The 12,560-nt window shown below is 36.9% G+C and overlaps 1 pseudogene; it reads left to right on the forward strand.

Moving 5' to 3' along the window:
• Positions 1–1,627: 1,627 nt before the first annotated feature.
• On the forward strand, positions 1,628–2,922 carry LOC102842529 (annotated as a pseudogene).
• The last annotated feature ends 9,638 nt before the right edge of the window (positions 2,923–12,560 follow it).

The raw sequence follows: 12,560 nt of genomic DNA on the forward strand, positions 1-12,560 counted from the left end.
ATCTACCTGAAAATTGTTCTTTTATGTGGGGCAGCATTCCCATAAACTGTTTTGCAAAGCACCAATGATTTGGGAAGATGTCCACTTGAGTGTTTTTAAAATTTTTATATTGGCTCTGACTTCAAAATTGTATTTTCCCATAGCACAAAAAGTGTCTTTTTTTTTGAAAGTCCCCTTAACAAGTGTATTATAAAGAGAACTTTTCTGCAACCATCCCCTGATTTTAGAGACATGTTTAAACACATTTTATTTGGAATTAACAGGTGCATGTATGTATGAAATGGACCCTTGTAACAATACTATTTTGACTTAGCCTTAAATGTGCAGTTTATTGAATGTCAGTTATACTTCAATAAGGCTGATTTGAAAACTGTTTTATTATTATTAATTTCTGAAGTCTTATTACACTAAAAGGAGCCCTGCGGGTGTACTGGTTAACCAAAAGTTTAGCAGTTTGAACCTAACAGATGCTCCACGGGAGAATAACACAATATGCTTCCATAAAGATTATAACCTTGCAACCCTGTGGCGTATTTCTGCTCTCTGCTGTAAGTCTTTTCATTGTTGTTGTTAAGTGTCATCAAGTCGGTTCCAACTCATAGCAACTCTGTATATGGTTTCCAAGGTGGGTTTGAACTGCCAACCTTGTGGTTCCCAGTCCAGTGCTGAACCTACAGCGCCACACCAGGAGTCCAGTAAGTCTACTCTGTGCTATATATACATCACTATTCTATGGCAATGGGTTTGATTTTAGATACTGTGCAAATAATAAAAGACTACGTCGTATTTCAAAACCTTGAACATTACAGGCTAAAAATTATATTCCCTTAGAGAAACTGTCCCTTACACATACAAATGTAATTCCATTCTTCAGCCCTGTTAATACATTTCACATCCTTTTCTATACATTTACTACATACAACTGTATACGTATGAACTCATAGAAAAACAGTATTCTTTAAATAATAATTGTATTATGATATAATTTGCATATCATAAAATTCACCCTTTTAAAGTGTACAATTCAGTGGCTTTTAGTGTTTTTACAGTTATACCACCATCACCACTATCTAATCCTAGAACCTGTTCATTACCAGGAAGAGAAGCCCATTCCCATTAGTCACTCCTTCTTCTTTCCCTGAAGCCCCTGGGAACAATGTACTTTCTCTCTCTATGACTTTGGCTATCCAGGACAGTTCATATAAATAGATCATACTCAGACAATATGTAGTCTTTTATGTCCGATTTTTGTCTCTGAGCCTTTTTTTAATGTGCACTTTTTAAAGCATACATTATTGGCCTACATGTGCATTGAAGTTAAGATCCAGTTTCCCTCTGATCTATGTACTTTTCTATATGTGAGAGACTGGAAAGCTAACAATTCATCCCCTCTAATCTTCCAAACTCAACTGGAATCTTGAATGTATGGAAGTCTATTGATACAGCCACAGAATTTCACCTATCCAGAACACAGACAAGGGAGGGGAAAAGAGTGGGAAATGAGTGCCGAGAAGCAAATGGAAGACACACCTATAAGAGTACCTATTTTGGAGTTCACTGTCTGCCCTGCTCCGCCACCTTGCTCAATGATTTAGTTGATGATAATTTGGAATTCTTACTAAACAACATGTCAAACATTGACAACAAAGAACAGTCTGAACTTTATCAAGATTTGAACAATGTTGAAGAAATAGAAGAAGAAGAAACAAAAATCAAAGTGCATCAGATGACTGTTCAGATGATGCAAAATCCTTAGATTCTTGTACCCCTTCAAGAAAGACTTGATGGTCTGGTAGAAACACCAACAGGACACATTGAAAGCTTAACTCGGGTAGTTAAAACATGAGTGAATGCTCTTAAAAATCTTCAAGTTAAATATGCACAAATGGAAGCTAAATTCTATGAGGAAGTTCATGCTCTTGAAAGAAAATATGCTGTACTCTATCAGCCTCTAAGGAGCTCTGGTAACGTAGTGGTTGCGAATCGGGCTGAGAACCTTAAGGTCAGCAGTTGGAAACTACCAGCTGTTCCGCGGGAGAAAGATGAGGCTTTCTGCTCCGGTAAAGATTTACAGCCTCGGCACATAACCACCACCACCATCAGCCTCTATTTGACAAATGATTTGAGATCATCAATGCAATTTATGAAGAACGAGAGTGGAAAGTAGACGAGGAGGATGAAGTTTCAGAGTAGTTGAAAGAAAAGGCCAAAGTTGAAGAGGAGAAGCAAGATGAAGAAAAAGAAGATCCCAAAGAAATTCCTGAATTTGGTTAACTGTTTTTAAGAATGTTGACTTGCTGAACAATATGGTTCAGGAACACGATGAACCTATTCTGAAGTACTTGAAAGGTATTAAAGTGAAGTTCTCAGATGCTGGCCAGCCTATGAGTTTTGTGTTAGAGTTTCACTTTGCACCCAATGAGTATTTCACAAATGAAGTGTTGACAAAAATATATAGGATGAGGTCTGAACCAGATGATTCTGATCCCTTTTCTTTTGATGGGTCAGCAATTATGGGTTGTACAGAGTGCCAGATAGATTGGAAAAAAGGAAAGAATGTCACATTGAAAACCATTAAGAAGAAGCAAAAACACAAGGGGCATGAAACAGTTCAGACTGTGACAAAAACCGTTTCCAATGACTCTTTAATTTTTTTGCCCCTCCGTAAGTTCCTGAAAATGGAGATTTGGATGCTGCTGCTGAAGCTATTCTTGCTGCAGACTTTAAAATAGGTCACTTTTTACGTGAGCATATAGTACCAAGATTAGTGTTACACTTTACTAGAGAAGCTATTGAGATGAAGATGATGAAGATGAAGGTGAAGAAATGGATGAGGAAGGGGAAGAAGAAGGAGATGACGAAAATGATCCAGACTATGATGTAAAGAAGGATCAAAATCCAGCAGAGTACAAGCAACAATGAAGCAGGACGTATGTGGCCTTGAGGATGACCTGCACTGTAATCACCTAAACACAGCTATTAGTCACTTACAGCCTTAGGTTTTTGTATTTTCTTGGTAGTCTCCATCATTTTTTCAAAGGAAAGGAATTGATTTTAAGACAAATTTGTTCTACCTATTGTTTTTTAATGTTTTATTGTGAATTATATGATAGTTTACATGGGAGAACATTAGTTATACACTCATCCTATCGTATATCATTTCATTGCCATGGTTACAATCCCCTCCATGCTCATCAACCAACCAAAGGGTATATCCTACAAGCCTGCCCCCCTACCCCACCCCTGGTCATCAGCACACACAGCCCCTCTCCCTCTCTGTGTCTAAAGACCCCAGCTGCTCCATCTCTCCACATCATCATCTCTGCCTCCATCTCAGGCATCACTGCTTCTCTGGGTACGGTCCCACTCTCCGCTCTACCTATTGTTTTGACCATAGTTTTTCTGCCAAGTATGTGGAATGCATAAATTCTCTCAAGCATGTACATTCATTAGTAGACAGTTTGGTTCTTGTGGAATATTTTTATTGCAGACCTTTTAGACTCTACAGCTTACGTAATTTAACAGAATTGGTAAATGAAACAAATTTCTTGCTTGAAAATTATTTTCCTGAAGAACCAAAGTATTTTTTTCAGCTCACAGTTGTAAGGTTTAAGTTTGCTTGTATTAGCTCTGCCTTTCATTACTTTGTTATGAATATGCAGTGACTTATACTAAAAGAAACTTCATTAATGCTATTTTTTTTAACCTGGTGAGAATAAGTATATGGTTAAGAATTTCCAGTAAGACCACATATGATAACTATTAGATTGCTTATGGATTTTTGTATTTTAGTGATACAATTAGCTGTTTTGTTTTTGTTTGTTAAGTGCCGTCGAGTCAGTACCGACCCATAGCGACCCTGTACAGGGTTTCCGAGGGTGTAAATCCTTACGGGAGTAGAAAGCCTCATCTTTCTCCCGCGAAGCGACTGGTAGTTTCGAACCGCTGACCTTAAGGTTCGCAGCCCGATTCGTAACCACTACGCTACCAGAGCTCCTTAATAACACCTAACTCATAGAACTGGAATTAATTGTCACAAGGAAATGAATAAAACCTAGTATTTCAGATGTCAACCTCATACTATTTAACCGTACTTTAAAATCTAGCCTCCATTAATTAGGCATATTTTCTTTGTGGTAGGGTCTACCTTCTGCTTCCCTAGAAAAGGATGAATTTTCATCATTTGACAAGCCTATTTGAAGTTTTGTTTGTTTGTTTGTTTTTGCAACCTAAAATTAAAATGTAATATATTATTTTAGTTCTCATAAGTTAAAAAATAAAAAGTACCTATTTTACCCCATCAAATTCTAAATAGTAAATCCTTTTGTTAGATTAAGGAATTTTCTTCTGTTACCAACTGTTGAGATTTCTTTAAAATAATTACTGTGTGATGAATTTCATTAAACACTTCTGAATATATTAAATTGCTTATGTGTTTTTCTCCTCTTAAATTCATTTAATTTATTAAATGTACCAGACACCCTTCTAGGAACTTAGAATACATTGATAAACAAAGCAAGTAAAAATTGTTGCCTTCAAGGAGTTTACATTCTAGTAAAGAAAGTTGGACTTTAAAGTCATGAAAAGCTATTGGTGTATATTGATAAAAGGGATTACAAATTTTAATTTGTTTTTTAAATATATCATTCTGGTTGGTCTGTAGAGGGAACAAGAAAAGAAGCAGAGAGAGCAGTTAGAAGGCTGTTGAAATAAATCTGGTTAGAAATAAAAGCAGTTTGACCTAGAAGAGCAACAATGATGGTGGAGCAAAGTAGATCTATTGGGAATTTTGCAAAGGGAAAAAGTCCCTCCAAGAAATACTGTTCATGGAAAAAAATCAAGAGCATTGCAGTAAAAAGAATATGATACTAGTTAAGTTCAAAAGAAACATGTTGTTATTGTATGCTGCTGAGTCAGTTCTGACTCTTAGCAATGCTCTATAGGGTTTTTGAAGCTGTAAATATCTTCATGAGAGTAGAAAGTATCATGTTTCTCCCATGGAGCATGGTTCACAAACAACACAACATAACACCCATTATGCCACCAGGGCTGCAAATAAACACATATAGGTACTAAATATTTCTTATAGGCACATATGCATATGCTGTTTGGAAACAGGGGTGCTGTGAGTCAAAATCGACTTGACAGCCCTTAACAACATACAAATACACTGAAAAAGAGCTAGTGTTCTTGAAAGAAATATGTATCCTGAAGTCACAAGTATAGGGATAGAAAGATGTTCAACCCTTAGCTTTTGGGGTATAAGCTTTGTTTTTTACAAGGATAATATGTTCATATACCTAATGCATAAGTAAAAATTAATTTGGAAGTGCTATGGCTCTGTAGCATAAGCACAAAGTCAGTAGTTCAAGCACACTAGCTGCTTAGGAGAGAAAGATGAGGATTTGTGCTCCCGCAAAGATTTACAGCCTTGAAAACACTGTACAGGTTCACTATATGTCAGAACCAACTCGACGGCACCTAACAACAAGATTAATTTAAAGAAAACTTCAGAAGCATTTTTGGAAAACTGGTGTTGGTAGAGGTATAATTTTTGACTCTCTATAAATTCTCCCTTAAAAAACACAAAGAACAACTAGGATGGCAATACCCAAAATCCCTGAATGTTATCTATAACAAAACTAAATGGTACAGGAACACCATGAACTCAAACCACAAACAGATAGCAAAAAATCACTAACTGCTAGAAGAGATAAGTGATCTCAACATCTCTGCAGGAGGAAGGAGAGGGGAAAAACAGCACTGGACAGACCTAGAAATTCCAAAATAACCACTAAGCATTCATCGGACAACCAGCATACCAATTTTGAGAATCATAGCTGAAACTACAGTGGTTTGCTTAAAAAAAAAAAAAGGTTCCCAGTTAGATATGAAGAGGTTGAGAGAGGCTGGATCCCATAAACTCTCAGAACTAACCAGCTGTCTTAGGCTGAATTCTTTAGAGAAGCTAAACCAGTGAAGCTTATAGATGTATATGAAGTACTTTATATCAAGGAATTGTCTCTCACAGTCATAAAGGTGGATAAGTCCCAAGTCCACGGGTCAGCTGTCAAGCGGATGCTTCTCCTGACTCACATAGCTGCATGGGCTGTTGAACCCAAGATGATAGGTCAGACAGCAGGTAAGATAGCAAGCTGTTAAGGACTCCCAGGATTGGCAGGCAATACAGCAGGCGTAGTGGTTACGAATCGGGCTGCCAACCTCAAGGTCAGCAGTTCGAAACTACCAGTGGTTCCGCAGGAGAAAGATGAGGCGTTCTGCTCCCGTAAAGATTTACAGCCTTGGAAACCCTGTGCAGGGTCATTATGAGTCGGAACTGACTCCACGGTACTTAACAACAACAACAGCAGCAGCAGGCTAATGGCACAAGTCCAAAAAACTGGAGATCAGATGACAAGCCAGATGCAGGATCCAGAAACAAGTGAGAATGGGAAGACTCAGTGCAAGGGTCTCAGAAAATAGGCTGCCATGTATTTTAATGCTCCATAAAACAACAGAAGATGGCATGACAGAGCTGAAAAATGAGATGCCCGGTGTCAGACTGATGCTTCTCCTTACTCAGGTAGCTGAAGGGTCTGTGACAGGTCAGACAGGTCAGACAGCAGGTAGCAAGCTGCTGAGGACACCCAGGATTGGCAGGCAATACGGCAGGCACAGGAAGAAATGAGAAAACTGGTTAAATTTCCCCTCTCTTAAAGTTTGGGGAACTAATTTAAAGTAAAAACGAGTAATAGAAAAGGATCAATCCAAGTTAAATTCCATACAAAGTTAAAACATTAAAAAGAGAGAAAGAAATCAGGTAACATTCCTACAGAAAACAAAAAGATGCCAACAAAACATGCTAACAAAACAAATAGAAACATGGCAGAACATTTTAAAACCAGTTGAAAGACATAGAAAAATGATACAGGGAGTGAAATGACCATATATAATTGTTGTTGTTGTCAGGTTCCTTTGAGTTAGTTACGACTCATAGTGACCTTATGTACAACAGAGGGTAACACTTCCTGGTCTTGCACCATCCTCACAATTGCTACATTTGAGCCCATTGCTGCTTCCAAACTGCGCTAATCCATCTCTTTAGGGGTCTTCCTCTTTATCTCTGTTTTATCAAGCAAGATGTCCCTCTCCAGGGACTGATCCCTCCTGATAACATGTCCGTAGTATGAGAGATGAAGTCTCGCCATCCTAGCTTCTGAGGGGCATTCTGGCTGTACTTCTTTCAACACAGATTTGTATGTTCTTCTGGTAGTCCATGTACTTTCAATATTCTTCTCCAACACCTTAACCAAAATGCATCGATTATTTTAAGAATCTTTTATGAATCTCCCTTAATTCATTGTCTAATTTTCACACGCATATAAGGCCTTCAGTCAGGCACACTTTACTCCTTAAACTGGTATCTTTGCTCTTGTATGTTTGAAAGATGTATTGTGCAGCAGATTTGCCTAATGCAATATGTCATTTGATTACTTTTTTTTTTTTCTATTCTTCTTGATTTTTTTTTAAGTTTTTATTGTGAATTGAGAGAACATTTATAGGGCAGATCATCAGTTGTACATTCAACAAATCATATACCTTGTTTCATTACAATGATTATAATTCCTCCATGTACCATCAGTTAACAGTATTTCTCTCTATTAATTTTAGCTCTTTTTTTTTTTTTAAACACTCAGGCATATATATTAATTTACACCACCAAAGGGCACATTCTGCAAGCCTGCCTCCTGGCCACTAGCTCTCAGTCCTTCTCTTGCCATGAATCTAGAGTCCTAAGCTGCTCCCTCTCTCTGTCCCCATTTCTGCCTCCATCTCTGGTATCACTGCTTCTCTGGATAAGGTCTCATATTCCGCTTGTGCTCTTTTACCTTCATGGTACTAGGGTCCTTTGTTTCTGGACTGTAAGATTAACTACTCCCCTATTTTTGTTACAAAACTTCTACCTTTACAATTGTGACAGTTGCAATTAGTCGTGATAACAATTACTCACTATTGAATCATAAGAATCTTATCCCTATTTCTTTTCATCAGACTCATCTAGACAAGACAAAAACTATTCAGTGGGGATTCTTTCTTCTCCCCACAGACTCTTAAACTAAACCCTCTTGAAATCTTGTAAGCCAATCACTGTGCCTGTATTGCCCCTTTGTTTTAGATAGCCAATGTCCCTATCTACCCTGTGTACAGAGAGGATAGCATTGATACTTGATTTGAAGACTCCGTCCCTCTCTGTTGGTATATAGTTACTACCTCCATGAGTATAGGCCAAGTTCATCAAATTGTAGCAATTTACCATTGTTTCCTTTATCAAAAATTTTTGTTTGTTTGTTTGTTTGTTTCATCTTCCTCTAGTTGAGTTCTGATTATCAAGCCATCAAGGCTGGGTCAAATAGGTACTGTCTGCAAGTTTGGGTGTTCTTGTGTGTCTCCCCTCACTTCATATCAGCTGGATGCTTCATTCTCAGCTATAGCTCTCTGTGGCTATGTTCTTGTCCATGGGCTCAGGTGTCCCTAGGGCTCACCACACTTTGGACCAACCAGCCGTTCCTCTTCTCTCTCTCATCTCCAGGTCAGTGGGAGTCTATGGAATGTGTTGAACTCAGCCCATTTCTTCATTGCTGCCTTTCTCCCTCTTCCACTCACCAGTAGACCAATGTGATGGCTAGCAAGCTTACATGACTGATTATGTGTTCCCTTTGAGTTTCAGTCTTGGGGGGGTGTTGTCATTTAATTTCTCAGTTGCTGCTTTTATGAGTGCTGATTGTGGATCCAAGACAAATTTGTTTGTTCCTCTGGCAGTCCATGATACTTTTAATATTCTTCTCCAATGCCATATTTCAAATGCATTGATTCTTCTATGGTCTTCCATATTCATTATTAAACTTTTACCTGTATGTAAGAAAATTACAAATACCATGCCTTGCATCAACCACACCTTAAGCCTCAAAATGGTATCTTTGTTCTTGAACAGGTTGAAGAAGTCTTTTGCAGCAGATTTACCTAATGCAATACATCCTTTGAATTCTTAACCACTGCTTCCATGAATGTTGATTGTGGATCCAAGCAAAATGAAGTCTTTAACAACTTCAATTTTTTCGTGATGTCATATATTGGTCCAGTTAGGACAATTTTTGTTTGCTTTACATTGAGGTACAATCCATACTGAAGACTGTAATCTTTGATCTTCATCAATAAGTACTTTTCAAATCCTATTTGCTTCCAGTAAGCAAGATTGTATCATCAGCATATCCCAAGTTGTTAATGAGTCAACATTTATACTCATTCCATGTCTTCTGAATCCAGCTTGAATGTCTGGCAGTGTCTTGTTGACCTACATTGCAGCTGTTTTTTAATTATTTTCAGCAAAATTTTACTTGTTTGTGATATTAATGATATTGTTCAATGATTTCTGCTCTGCAAACTTTTACTCAATTCACAATTTGAAATTTTGGAAAAAAGAAAAGTAAAGCTATAAAACACACACATAGATGAAACCTATGGATTATAACAGTTCAATATGCTATCATGAACAACCATGGGAATAATTGAGGACCAGGTAGAGCTTTGTTCTGTTGTGTATGGGAAGAGGGTTTCCATAAGGCAGCTGATTCTGAGGACTCCACAGCAGCTAACAACTATTTGTTGTTGCTATTGAGTAAATTTTGACTTATGATGATGTCATGTATGCAGAGCAGAACTGCTCCATAGGGCTTTCAAGTCTGTGACCTTTTAAAAACACGTCATTAGACTTTACTTCCGAGATGTCTCTGGGTAGATTTGAAGACCCAACATTTCATCTCCAGTGTTTAACCACTGTATCACCCAGATAGATAGATAGATAGATAGATAGATAGATAGATAGATAGATAGATAGAGGTTCCAATGCTACCTGTTGAAGAGAGACCACTGGATGTCTGATTCTAGGTCTTGGTCAGGAAATTCACAACACAAACCTGGAACAGTTTGTCATCTCAAATAGTAAGGACAAGATCTTAAACTATTGGGATTGTGTTGAAACTATTTGAAGGTCAATGTAAGTAGTCTCCCACAAGCCAAAGATAAGGCAGTTGAGGCAACAGTAAGGAAAATAATTGAAATCAGTTAAAACCCGTCATACTTTTAATGTTTTATTTAAAAAATAATCATTGGTCACTTTTCAAGGATAGTAAAGAAACAATATTTACTTAAAAAACTATTCAGTAAAGGGTAAGGTTTGTATACTTATACTTATCCTGCCTTTCCTAAGAACTGTACAATCAAGTAATAAATAGAAAAATAGGGGAAATGTATCACTATAGCATTATTCCACAAATAACTGAAAAAGGAGTGACAGAATTAGAATATTCCATTTTGCAAGCATTGGCAAAAAAAAACCCACAACAAAGCTCTAGGAATTGAATGAATATGATTGAACTGTTTCAACTGATGCCATGCTGGAACTCACTGATCATTTACAAGAACTTGGAAAGACAGAAACCTGATTGGCTGACTGTAAGAGATCCATGTTTGTGCCCATTCCAAAGACAGGTAACCTAACAGAATGTGGAAATTATCAAACAATATCATCAATATCACATGCAAGTAAAATTTTGCTGAAGGTAATTCAAGAAGAGTTGGAGCAATGTGTTAACAGAGAGCTGCCAGAAATTCAAGTCCGATTCAGAAGAAGATGTGGAATGAGAGATATAGTTGCTAACATCAAATGTATCTTGGTTGAAAGCAGAGACCAGCAAGATGTGTCGTTGTATTTTATTGACTGTGCAAAGGCATTCGCCCATGTGTATCATAACAAACGATGGATAATATTGTGAAGACTGGGAATTCCAGAGCATTTAGTTGTGCTCATGCAGAACCTGTACATAGACTAAGAGGAAGTTCTTTGTGGATACTGCATGGTTTAATATCAATAAAGGTGTTCATTAGAGTTGTATCCGTTCACCATACTTACTCTGTATGCTGAGCAAATAAACTGAGATATTTCACATAAATAGAATCATACCATATGTGACCTTTTGTATTTGGCGTCTTTCACTTAGTAATTTTTAGGTTCAGCCACATCATAGTATGTTTCAATATTTCATTCCTTTTGATTCCTGAATAATGTTCCATTACATAGTTACATCACTTTTCACTTACCCATTTATTTATTGATAGACAATTGAATTGTTATTAGCTTTGGCTTTTGTGAATAATACTGCAATGAACATTGGAGTACCCGTAACTGTTTGAGTCTCAGCTTTGAATACCTTGGACTATAGCTGAGTGATATACTTGTTAAAAAGGAGGATGGTGAGACTTTGTCTTATAGACTTCTGACATGTTATCAGAGGGACCAGTCCCCGAAGAAAGACAACATGCATGGTAAAACAGAGGGCCACAGAAAAAGAGAAAAGCCCTCAATAAAATAGATTGGGGACAGTGACTGCCACAATGGGCAAAGATTGTGAGAAGGATACAGGACTGGGCAGTGTTTTGTTCTATTGTATATAAGGTCTCTGTAAGTTAGCATAGACTCAATGGCACCTAACAACAGGAATGACATTGCTGGGTCATGTGGTACCTCTATGTTTAATTTTCTGAGGAGATGCTTAACAGATTTCCATCATTTTTGCTGCTTCACTTTACATTTCCACCAATAATATCTGAAGGTTCCAATTTTCTCACATTCTTGAAAACACTTTATTTCTGGTGTTCTTTTTTGTTTGTGTTAAAATAATACATAGCCATCTTGTTGTTATTTCTGTAGAGTGTAGCCATCTTAGTGGGTGTGAAATAGTATCTCTTTTTTGGTTTAATTTGCATTGACTAATTAATTGCATTGACATTCTTTCATGTGCTTATTTGATTCTTATTTGGATATGATTCTTATTTGGAGAACTGTCTACACAGTCCTTTGCCTATCTTTAAAAAGAGTTTATTCATGGACTAAGAGGAGAGGGACTAAGAACTGTTGGCCAGGAGGCAAACTTGTAGAACATGCCCTTTGGAGATGTAAATTATTATATATGTCTGAGTGGTTTTTTTGTTTGCTTGTTTGTTTTTAAAAAGCTAAAGTGGATAAAGAGAAATACTATTAACTGATGGTACATGGAGGGAATTATAATCATTGTAATGAAACAAGGTGTATGATTTGTTGAATGTAAAACTGATGATATGCCCTGTAAACTTTCACTCAATCTACAATTAAAACCTTAAATTAAAAAAAAAAAAAAGAGTTTAACCAGATTATTAATTCATTCAATAATCTTTTTAAGCATCTTTCACATGCCAGTTATTGTTTTAGGAATAAAGGATATAGCAAGGAATGTTAATCTGTTACTTGAAAAAACAATAGTTTATTTAATGAAAAAGTTTTAACTATAATAACAAGAAATTTTTTATTGTACAAATTTTAGAAAATGCAGAAATGCAAAGTGAAGAAAATAATCACCCATCATCACTATCTCAAAAACACACACGCACTCATACATCTCCTTCTAGGCTTTTGTTGTTGTTTTTAATCTCCTAGGCTTTTTGTATCTCCTTCAGACAGCTAACCA

The sequence above is a fragment of the Chrysochloris asiatica genome, unplaced genomic scaffold (genome assembly GCF_000296735.1).
Source record: "Chrysochloris asiatica unplaced genomic scaffold, ChrAsi1.0 scaffold00005, whole genome shotgun sequence".
In the NCBI taxonomy this organism is placed as follows: domain Eukaryota; kingdom Metazoa; phylum Chordata; class Mammalia; order Afrosoricida; family Chrysochloridae; genus Chrysochloris; species Chrysochloris asiatica.